Below are 11041 nucleotides of genomic sequence, written 5' to 3'. Positions count from 1 at the left end.
TACCTTGGCGTGGTCATTGCTACCTCTATTAAGATAGTTACTGAAAATCGGCCCAGAATCCATGGAAATTATACAATGCACCATTGTCATTTCATAGGCATTTAAGCATTCTACCTGACTGATTCTCAACCAAGGCCAGCCATTTCTAAAATACCTGGAACACATCACTCTTCTGAGCTATAGCATAAGCCCACACTTTCCTAGTTGCATCATCAATGAATGTCACATAGTATTTAGCCCTGCCTAATGACCGTGTAGGCATGGGACCACATACGTCTGAATGCACCAAATCAAGCTTTTCAAACTCTTTCTTTCCCCTTCTTTTATGGAGTAAGCTTCCTTGTTAACAAAACATATTGAGACTCAAAGAGAGAGCAAGCAGAAGTTTGCATACTAAACATGGGGAGAGGATCCATGGTCAACTCAATCCCCCAAATCCTTTCATTTGTAATCCCAAATGGGTGATCATACCATAAAAGCAGGAGTCCTCTAATGTACATTTGCTAAAGTGAATCCCCCAACAAATGCCAAGATGCCCCTCCTATGATACCACTCCTATGTTGAGATGTGGCTACTCCACCTCCAACTCTATGCCTAGTCAAATTTGGAAATCATGTTGATGGGTGGACAGACCCCAATCCCCTTCCTCTTTGGAAAAACTAAGAATTTTTCTACACAGTGTAGAAATTTTTTTCTACAAAAGAATTTTTCTACACAATGTGTGTTACTAGACGTACTTTTATCCCAATCACAATTATTACTTGAAAACTTTAAGTCTCATACTCTCAACACATGAATCGCTTGGATGAACCAATACCATATGGTTTTTGAGGCTCTAGTGAAGGAGTCATGGGCCAGAGAAGAGGGGATGGGTGATAGCAAACTAGACCTATGAACCCAACATAGAAGTTAACAAGAATGGCATAAGGTTGATATAAAGTTCCTAAGAGGTTTGGATAGGCTGATAGATATAGCTTTGGAGATAGACGAATGTTGTTTTTAGAGATTTGACCCATTAGCACCTTTTGAGAATGGATATCACAGTGAAATCGTTCCATCCATTGAAAATATGGATAGTCAAATGCCACTTCTTGAGCCATAGATGGACTTGTGCAATGGTCTAGGGTATCAGGAGAGCAAGAAAGTGAAAAATCACGGGTGGGCAACACCTCACAGAATCCAATCTCATCCCATCCATTTTCCCTATAGATTCTCCCATGCATGTTGGTATCCTATACTACTTGATGCACTATTCCTATTCCCTCAGTGTACCTTTCAGTAGTGCACCCTCAAAGACACACACTGTCTCTCTTTATTAGCCACATAGCTCAACCTATCTTGTCACTTCTAGCCACATCAGAAACATTCCTATCACTCTCTATTCCCCCGCTCATCCTTGCATTACCCCTAGTGTTTTCTTTTCAACTAATATTGTCTTTGGATATTAATTATTGAGAACTTGGGCTCAAATTTGGAGTTGGTGACTCCTCAGAGATAATTGAGCTCCATAAAAATCATGCATTCATAATAGAGCTCCATAGAGCCAAGTTCTCCAAAATGAAACTTCATTGAATTCAGCCTAGCAGTCCACTGACTGCCCTCCAAAGAGAAGATAGATGGAATCTTCTGCCCCCTCTACTCTATACAAAACACTCAATAAATTTGTACAACAAAGGCAAAACTTATCTTTAACCAATGACTTAGTAAAGATATCTACAGCCTGGGCATCCGTTCTGACATATCTCATGTCAATCTCTCCATTTACCACCTTCTCCCTAATATAGTGAACATAATGATAGTGGACCTCTATGTGTTTAGTTCTTGCATGGTAAATGGGATTTTTGGCCAGCTTATGTTGTCACAGTATATCACTACTAGACGATCAATGCATACACCCAACTCATGAAGAAGCAATCTCAGTCAAGTTTATTCACATGCTACTATGGCAACTTCTATATACTCGGGTTCTGTGCTAGACAATGCAACTCTGGGTTGCTTTTTACTACTACAACTAATCACACCACTTCCAAGAGAGATTGCATACCCACTATTTGACCTTTGATCATCAATGCTGCCAACCCAACTAGCATTTGTGTACCCATGCAAGCATATTCCTCCTTCCTTGGGATACAACAAGCCAACATTGATTGTGAAGTTTCACCGATCTAAGTATCCTCCTCACTGCATCAAGGTGGCTCTTTCAGGGCTTTTGCATGAACTGACTCACCACACCTAATGTTATCTCAAGTCCGATCTAGTGATGGTGAGATATATTAGATTTCCAACCTCTTTTTGAACATAATGAAGTAGTTATCATAATCATTTTGCTCAAGATGAGTTTCAGCTAGTTTGCATGCTATCATACCATATATTTCTAGCTTATCCAAGGCATATTGCCTTTGAATCATCCAAATACCATGAGGAGTGTCAATGACTTCGATGCCAAGAAAATACCTAACCTGTCCTAGGTCTTTCATGTCGAATTTCCTTGCCAGTTACTTCTTTATGGCTTAATCCTTGCATCATAGCTGCTCGTGTGATGATCAAGTCATCAACATATATGATTATGATGCCTTTTTTGACTCCTCTCGTTGCACATAAAAGGAGTAATCAGCTTTTGATTGTCTAACATTTAATCTCAGCAAAGTTTTGCTTATCTTGTCACACCATGCCATCGGTGCTTGTTTTAACCCATAAGATGCTTTCCTTATCTTGCACAATGCATTGGAAACTCAGGGTGTACATACTCCTCTGGCTTTAGCATATATACTTCCTCTTGTAATGAACCATTTGAAAAGGCATTTTTAACATCCATCTACCATAAATCCTAGCCAATCATGCTAGCCCATGCAACAACTGTCCTTATGGTAGTCATCTTTGCTATAGGTTTGAAAGTTTCATCATAATCCAAACCATATATTTGGGCACAATCCTTTGCTACTAACCTTGCCTTGTACCTTTCGACACTCCAATATGATTTGCATTGATTTTAATAGACCCATTTATAGCCAATAGCTTTTTTCCTTTAGGAATCTTGACAAGAGTCCATGTATTGTTTTTATCCAAGGCATCCATCTCCTCATCCATACCATTTCTCCAATCTTGAAATTTTGATAGCTTGTTCAAAACATGATGGCTCAACATGTTGCACTCTACTAACCATGTATTCATAGTGCATCCTCAAATAACCATTATCAACCTATCCATAGAATGTTTAATCCTTTCTGATCTCCTCAAGGATTGTGGATTTGACACTCGCTTTCTAGCATGTGTTGGCACATACTTTGTGTCATGCTTGGTATCTTGAACGTTGACAAGATGTAAATCAATCCCTTCATCTCCACTTGCATCCTCAATACTCTCACCAACCTCAACTTTTTGTTTCCCTTTGTCCATGTGCATACACACCCTTAGTCTTCCAATCCAAGGGTTCCCACTATCAACACTTTATTCATGCTAAGATGGACCTATCGTATCCATATTTGAGGTACAAGTTGCTGTAATTTTGATTTCTCAACCCTAGGCATGTATTCATCCTCAACCATAATTGCTTTGGGCAAATACCAAGGTTCATGCTCACTAAGTTTAATGTCATGACTGTCATATACTTGTCTTGTAGTGGGATCATAGCATTTATACCCTTTCCTTTTAGTGGGGTATCCCAAAAACCCACATTTTATAGCTCTTAGCTCCATTTTCTTTCTTACCTCGTTTAAGCACATGCACATAACAAACACAGCTACAGGGTGCGGTATTTCCAAAGGATATTTACTCATTCTCCCCCTATTTGGAAATGTCAAGTGTGTTTGCTTAGCCAACTGGCATGCTAGGCATATGTGGTAGAAATCTAGAAAAAATAGGCAGACCTTTCACAAGCTCTTTTGTTTGCATCTCCTTTAACCTTCTATAATTGATATGGCCAAACCTTTTATGGCATAATTCAGCCTCTCGATCTCAAACATACCTTGTTGTAATAAAGAAGATGTTCTTGCACCAAAAGTAGATTGTATTCCTCTCTTATGGCCTCTTGCAACCACTTTTCCAACTATATCATTGTAAAACTACTCCACAAAGCATGCAAACTTATTGAATCTCACTTGATAATCTTGGTCATCCATATGAACCAATGATGCAAGATCCCTAGTAATGGTGCGAACATATAACACATTCCCCAAGTGTTCTCAACACAATTTCTATCAAACCAATGGAATGTTTCCAATGTGGGTGAGTTTATGCCTAGGATCATCATCCGTAGCCACAAACTCAATGCGTAAGCAACGCACCATGATAGGTCATATGATTGGTGGGACTCGCATCAACAAGTCAATCATCAATTTGTGATCGAGCTCACATGCTCACCATAACATGCTCCATGTTGAATAAATGAGCTCCTCGCCTGTAATCATAATCATACTCCCTTTGGCCCACATAATTGTTAAATTGATGTCTTTCACCACAGCCTCTATGGCTGGAATTTCATTGGGCATAGCAATCTCTTTCATAATGACCATATTTTCCACAAAAATGGCAATGTCTAGCTTGTTGCACATGGCTGGCCCTTCCTCTACCATGGTTTGGGGCTCTCCCCCTTCCTCTTTGCATGTAACCATGGCCTCTTGGCACATATTCATTTGTGTCCATATTGTGTTCATGAGCATATGCCGCTCTCCCATGGCCTCTTGAGGCTCTACTTCCCCCTCTTGTAGAATCAACCACTTTAAAAGTGGGCATTCACACCCTCATATGCATCTTCCAAAGATGCAATTACTATTTAGGCAATATCCAATCAACAATCCCACTTCCATTATCATGCACTTTCTTGCCCCAAGGCACTATTTTCTTTTTTTTATGTAAATTACAAACAAGTCCTACCACTAAGGCAAATATCAGCCAGCTTTGTGCATGTGGTGGGCTATGCCCTTGCGTGCAATAAAAACAAAAATAAGATGAGTAACAACAAAATATGGTGGGCTATGCCATTAATGACTTGCAATAAAAAATTAAATAAGATGAGTAAGATTGAAATATAAGAACTTCTTCCTTAGGCTCTTCCGAGAGTGACCAAGACCCTTTTTATCTCACTTTGGTTGCTTTACAATTGCCATTGTCCCACAAACGTATAGGCCGAATACATAAGGGCAGTGGGCACTTTTATAAACTTCTACAAACTCATGCCACCATGACTTGGAATATTGAGATAAAGCCAAATGAAAAGTAACATGCACAGAAGAGTCTACATTTGTCATACAATCTAGAGTAATTTTCCCTTCATCCAGTAGTTTTTTGCACTCCTTTTTGTCCCCTTGTTATCATTAATATTTCTGATCACCACAAAGGATCAAGACGTAGGAACTTGTTAGTGGAAGCTCTTTCCCAAACAACACTATTAAGCAAAGTATGCACAGTGCAACACACACAAAACTAGACTCTTAGAAGCTTCACCATCCTAAATCACCAAACTAAAACTCACTTATTTTCATTTTCTTCAAACTACAGCTCTATTGCCGTATTCAAATGCATGCTCAGGAACTTAGATCCATAGATTTGGAGTTGCATTTAGGGGATTTGAGGAATTGCCATCACTACTTTCGTATTCACAACTTCGAAGAAAGATCTAGTGCAAAAAAATGCAACATTCTTTTCACATTCATTGGCTTCAAAGGAATCTCCAGTCCTTAACTCTCCTTCTCACTCTTTCGATCGTTGACCTTGCTATGTGTCTACTCTAGAAAAGTTCATAGCACAGATACACCAAACATGTTATAGTGGATCCCAATGACATAATTCAAAGGTCGATCTTAATGTAATAGGGGTCGGTTTCACTGAGTTGGGGCTGTGAATATTGTGCAAATTATAGTGAATCATGAACATCCTTGATCATTTACACTCTCCTCTCCTTCTCCCTTCCTATGCACCTCCCCTTTGACTTCACCACTCTTCTACTCCCTCACACTATATGTCATGTACTTAGACTACCATGGGCTCTTTGATTGTTGTGCAAGGGATAACCAAGAGAGATTTCCCAATTGAGGTGCTCTCATGCAACATAGATCAAGTGTGCCTATTGGTTGAGGGCAATCTCTTCACCTTTTATTATTGGGTGCACCCAACACAGAGCAAGCATCTTGCAATCTCTTTGATTTGCTACACAAACACCATTACTCACATGGCAAGCTAGGCTCCATATGGCTTTGAGCACCTAGCTATGTCCCTACTGCCTAAAATCATATGGGAGTGTAAACCTTTACTAAGTAGTCTGCTTGCTCTAATTAAGGGACTATGGCTTCTAGTTCTCTTCTATACACTTGGAATTGCCCTTCAGGACTCTCGCTTCAAAGCTTTTGGGATGATTAGGCTTTGACACCACACTAAACATGTAAAGAGGGGAGAAGATAGACTACAACCAAAGTATGCTCATCACAAACCTTCCACTTTCATTACGGGGGAGGAGATCTCATTTCAGGCTACACCACAAATCTTACATTCACTGTTTCTTTATATGTCCTTAGGCCTATTCACACCTATACTTTCAAGATGCCACATCAATTGTCTCGAATCAGACATCAACAAGGAGGCAAGTGAAACCACATAGGATGGTCCAATTTCCTAAAACCACATGGTAAGTCTGGGACATAACCCCATGTACATGGACTAATGAAAGGGAAATTAATCAGCTCAAGGTTAATTGACCATAGTTATCCATCCACACAATGTGAAATTGGAAAAAGGCTCTATCTCTTTGACAGAAAGTTGGTTCAAGAAGCAGTAAAAAGCAAAGTGCTTGTCTTGATGAGATCTCAAATTCTGGCATGACTCGCCTCATGCTAAAATCTTGCATACTACCAATACTAATCTGGTAGCATCCTAAGAAGACCATGTCATTGGGAGGGGCATGCTACCAATAATATCTTGAGAAAGACATGACATCGAGAGGGCATATTTTCTCACTAACAACTTGGATTGGAGTGATCCAAAAAACAAAATTACTTAGCTCAACATCCTCTACATACATGTAACATCTGATCCATAAATACACTACTATAATTCTAAATAATAATCATGAAGCCTAAATGTTGGTACCAACCCATCCAAACAAATTCCACATACAAACTAGCTCATTCATGCAAGCTAGGACCGCTTTAAATGCAACCATATGATCACCAAAAAACTTGATCAATGGGCACATCAACTCAATAGGCCTTAAACATCATCAAATTCATAAGTGTAATATTATCACCTTGGGACAATGTGCATGGTCTCTCTCACATGAGTGCAAGGACAATAGGTGTAAGTGCATGGTTCCACCTTGTGAGTGCAAATGGTGCAAAAATATGCATCGTTCATCTCATCAATGTAGGTGCAAGAATTTGCATGAGTTCTCACAAGTGAGTGCATCAACACAAGTAATCCATTCAAGTAGATTGGGACCCTCATGAGGATAAATCCCCATGGAAACATCCAAACAATATCACCCTGCAAAGAAGAACTCCTAACCCATTCAAGAAACCATTCCCTAACTCAATGGTGGAAAAACTCCTCTCAATGGCTACTTACCATCACCCACGCAAAATCCCAACCCCCTCTCAACATTCAATCGTAAACCTATTGCTAAGCGACATCCATAACAAACTCCCAAGAGGCATGCCTTGCTGTGCCAAAACAAGTGAGTCATACTCTTATATGCTAGCACTGATTGACACAGCAGATGGAGAAACACAATCTAAAGGGTGATTAAATAGGTTGAGTGAGCAACCCTTCCCAGTGAGTTCACAACCATGGAAAACCCTTACAAGTGGAATGAGGACCCTCATTAGATGTGTAACCCATGGGAATACGAAGTAAGCAAACAAGTTTACTCTTTAATAAGGTTCTTTACCCTCATTCACAACTAAGAGCTCCACTTAACTGCAAATCTTACCAACACTTGGGACTGATTAACCACCCTCTCATGCTCTCAAATGAGATGATAGATGGGAATCCCAACACAAAAACATAAACACAACATATGAAGGATGGCCAAATACAACTCTGCCTTCCAAACATAGCACCCTTGCAAATGTTATAATCCAACAAATATTGTAAGAGGATACGTTATGATCATCGAGACCATCCAACCATATCAAAAACAAATATTGTAAGAGGATATGTTCATTATCATCGAAAACATCCAACCATACCAAACACCCCAAGCTGAATCAAATGGCAACAAAAGCCATAACAAAATGACACCAGGGATATCTAAGCACTTGCTAAGGAAACCCTTGCATCTTCAATAAAGGGCATAGGGTTAAACCCTAAACCTAACCTTAATCCCAAGGGATTCAGACACACAACCTTCACTTCCCCTTGAGAAAATAAAGGGGGTGATGAAGCAAGGATATCAACTCCAAGGAAATAGACATGGAGATAAAACCTTATAATTAGATGACATATGATATAATGAATATTGGGACAAGGATAGCCAGCTCAACCAATGCATGGCATCCAAATGTATAGATGCACCTACGGGACCAAACAAAGATACTACAAGGAAGGCATGAGCTAGAGATAGCTAGATATGTGGTAATGACCAAGGAGGAGACCCCTTTAGTAGGTGATGCTTACTAGAGAAGGAGAGTGGAAAAAAGGAGTTCTAATTCTAGGGGGAGATATTATAAACTACAAAGGAAGAGTGAGAGGGAAATGAGAACCGAGCTAGAGATCCTACTCGATGATAGACGATCCCCTTTATTATTATTGGTGGAGCTTTCTATAGCAGCCGTGTCAAGCAGAGCCGCGGTGCTTGGGGTGGCCAGCCTGATGACCTCGAGGTGCGAACCCTAACAAGAGGCAAACCATTGAATGGATGGAGAGACCCCCCTATGCCTCCCTCCCTTGGCAATATGGACAAGACCTAGGTATCACTTACCTTCTAAAGCCAAAATTTGTGCTAAGTCAATCCCCTGAGTTGAATGGAGAAGCCGTGTTGCTCAAGAGACTTGAGTGCTAGCTTGGAAGCATAAGGAAGGGTCGAGGAGTTGAGCTCCTCTGAGTACTTCGACACAGTAGAGTGGAGTTTGTGGTGAGAATGTGGAGAGTCACCCTTTGAGCTGTTCTCCCTACAAACAATGGGTCACGCTAGTGCTGAAATGATGATCCACAAGGGATCACAACAATGGGAATGCCATGCACTCTGTAGAGCATGGGAGAGCAACAGAGGGTTGATAGCACAATGACCTCTAGTCATGTGTTCTTGATAACCTATATCAGCTACAATGACCTCCTAGTGCAAGCATCGTGTAGATGGCCCGGTTGCCTAGTCCTGGAATACATTATATTAAAGCTTTTCATTCAACCATTACATTGGGTACATGGATATGAACGTAAAGATCAACCATTACTCTTAGACCATACTACTGGTCTTCATCGATGCTCGCTCCTTCTTTTATGCATAGGTAGAAGTCCATGCCATGGAGAACAGTTCAACCTCTACTTCCAGTAGCCCCAAGCACCATATATGAAGCGAGAGCATGGACTCCACTTAGAAGCAAGAATGCCCCATGGTAGTAGTTAAGTGCCTATTGGGGCCTATGGGAGGAAAAGGGAAACTCCCTTATGCACTATTGCGGATGGAGTAAGGCATAAACGCTATGAGCCTGCATCCAGGACACAAACTTTTACTACCCACTGCTTAAAGCTTTAGCTCATTGTTTCTTGTTGCATGCAGACATGAATGAATAGAGAATAGTCTTCGAGCCCAGGGATAGCAGCCCTTGGATGTTCGGGTTTCCATTCTAGCCTTTGGCCAGCACATTGTTAACCTTGTGGCAACAAGGGCCAGAAGTGCAGTCTAGGTCAACAATTATGAGAGCATTGTGTGTGAAGAGTAGCGGTGGCAAAGCTCCACTTGTAATATCTTGAGCCTGAAAGATGGCACGATGAATCTTAAGGATGAGGATAGCCAAAATCCTCTCTAAAAAAGATCCAATCATACTTGCAAAATCAGGATCTAGAGAGAGAAATACTAAATCTAGAGAGAGAAAGACTAAAAGCCTACACTTTCTGAGGTCCCTCCACTTTGTGTAGAGACCCAAAAGGTCCCCCCACTTTGTGTAGAGACCCAAAAGGTCCCCCCCAAAAGTGGAGGGACTCTTGTCCAAAAGGTCTCCTACAAAAGAGGTCCCACCATGGAGTACCTACTACGGATTGTGTAATATCTCTCAATGGAATGAAGCTCCCACTCTTTGGGGTTCAATGTTCAAGCTCACTATTGTATTCATGCGATTGATCTCCATTGCATCCATGCTCTCTTAAGCTATCGTGTTCTAGCATGCTGCACTCTCTACCCTTGTACTCCCTCCTCCTCCTCCTTCCTCCTCCTTCCTCCCTCCTCCTCCTCCTCCTCCTCCTCCTCCTCCCTCCTCCTTCTCCTCCATCTCCTCCTTCTCCCTCATCCTTATCCTCCTCCTCCTCCTCCATCTCCTCCTCCTCCTCCTCCTTCCTCCTTCTCCTCCTCCTCCCTCCTCCTCCTCCTCCTTCCTCCTCCTTCCTTGTCCCTCCTCCTCAACCCTTACCCCTCGAATCTGCGAAAGAGACTAGCTCTCCACTCCTCAACCTTGGACTCCTCCTAAACCCTGCAACCCCCTGTGAACCCTAGAACTCCTAGTTAGCTCTCTCAACCCTGTCCCTGTTTCGAACCCTGAAATCCCCTTCAAAACCCTTGAACTCTTGTGGAGGCGAGAGCCTCCATCAATCACTATGATCAAGATCTCTTTCTCATTCACGCGCGCATGAGATCTACTTTCCACGCTTTAGCCTACACCTCTCACCAGAACACGACCCGAGGACCTATGCTACACTGAACACCTATGCTTTAATGAGCAATGACACAATTGTAGGTGACCAACACCCTCGGAACCTGCACTTGGGAGAAACAGAGACAACATTTTAGCGCAGCTACTGCAAGGGAGGTCAGCGCCTAAAGCAAAAGCGAAGCATGTGTTTGCATGTGTGGAAAAGAACCCCCTTCGAAAAACCATTCAAGATACATCCCTCAAGGCAA

This window comes from Dipteris shenzhenensis, chromosome 32, assembly GCF_047967505.1.
Source record: "Dipteris shenzhenensis isolate YYH24624 ecotype China chromosome 32, Dip_SZ_1.0, whole genome shotgun sequence".
In the NCBI taxonomy this organism is placed as follows: domain Eukaryota; kingdom Viridiplantae; phylum Streptophyta; class Polypodiopsida; order Gleicheniales; family Dipteridaceae; genus Dipteris; species Dipteris shenzhenensis.
The sequence above is the reverse complement of the archived record's forward strand: the minus strand, read 5'-3'. Positions refer to the sequence as shown.